Source organism: Arachis hypogaea, chromosome 11 (assembly GCF_003086295.3).
Source record: "Arachis hypogaea cultivar Tifrunner chromosome 11, arahy.Tifrunner.gnm2.J5K5, whole genome shotgun sequence".
NCBI lineage: Eukaryota > Viridiplantae > Streptophyta > Magnoliopsida > Fabales > Fabaceae > Arachis > Arachis hypogaea.
Genome location: NC_092046.1, coordinates 42,064,535 through 42,065,861, shown reverse-complemented (window position 1 = coordinate 42,065,861; position 1,327 = coordinate 42,064,535).

Here is a 1,327-nt window from a genome sequence, read left to right as displayed (position 1 = left end):
CAACGCACCCTGTCACGGCACAACTATTCATCTGTCGGTTCTCGATCATGCTGGAATAGGATTTACTATCCTTTTGCGTCTGTCACTACGCCCGGCAATCGCGAGTTTGAAGCTCGTCACAGTCATTCAATCATTGAATCCTACTCAGAATACCACAGACAAGGTTTAGACCTTCCAGATTCTCTTGAATGCCGCCATCATTCTAGCTTACACCACGAAGATTCTGATTTAGAGATCTAAGAGATACTCATTCAGTCGAAGGTAGAACGGAAGTGGTTGTCAGGCACGCGTTCATAGGGAATGATGATGATTGTCACGTTCATCACATTCATGTTGAAGTGCGAATGAATATCTTGGAAGCGAAATAAGATGAATTGAATAGAAAACAGTAGTACTTTGCATTATTCTTTGAGGAACAGCAGAGCTCTACACCTTAATCTATGGAGTGTAGAAACTCTACCGTTAAAATTACATAAGTGAAAGGTCCAGGCATGGCCGAGATGGCCAGCCCCTCTGATCTAAGAACTAGGCATCCAAAGATGTCTAATACAATAGTAAAAGGTCCTATTTATAATAAACTAGTCACTAGGGTTTACATAAGTAAGTAATTGATGCATAAATCCACTTCTGGGGCCCACTTGGTGTGTGCTTGGGCTGAGCCTTAACTTTTCACGTGCAGAGGCCATTTGTGGAGTTGAACGCCAGGTTTTGATCCATTTCTGGCGTTCAACTCTGGTTTTTGATCCATTTTCTGGCGCTGAACTCCAGAATTGGGCAGATAGCTGGCGTTGAACGCCAGTTTTCATCGTCTATTCTTGGCCAAAGTATGGACTATTATATATTTCTGGAAAGCCCTGGATGTCTACTTTCCAACGCAATTAGAAGCGTGCCATTTCGAGTTCTGTAGCTCCAGAAAATCCATTTTGAGTGCAGGGAGTTCAGAATCCAACAGCATCAGCAGTCCTTCTTCAACCTCTGAATCTGATTTTTGCTCAAGTCCCTCAATTTCAGCCAGAAAATACCTGAAATCACAGAAAAACACACAAACTCATAGTAAAGTCCAGAAATGTGAATTTAACATGAAAACTAATGAAAACATCCCTAAAAGTAACTAGATCCTACTAAAAATATACTAAAAACAATGCCAAAAAGCGTATAAATTATCCGCTCATCACCCATTCACCAATCACCTCAATACCTCTTCTCCAGAAACCCCTCACCTATCAAATCCCACCATTCTCTTCACCACTCACATCCATCCTTCATAAAACCCCACCTACCTCACCATTCAAATTCAAACCACTTTCCCACCCAAACCCACCCATAA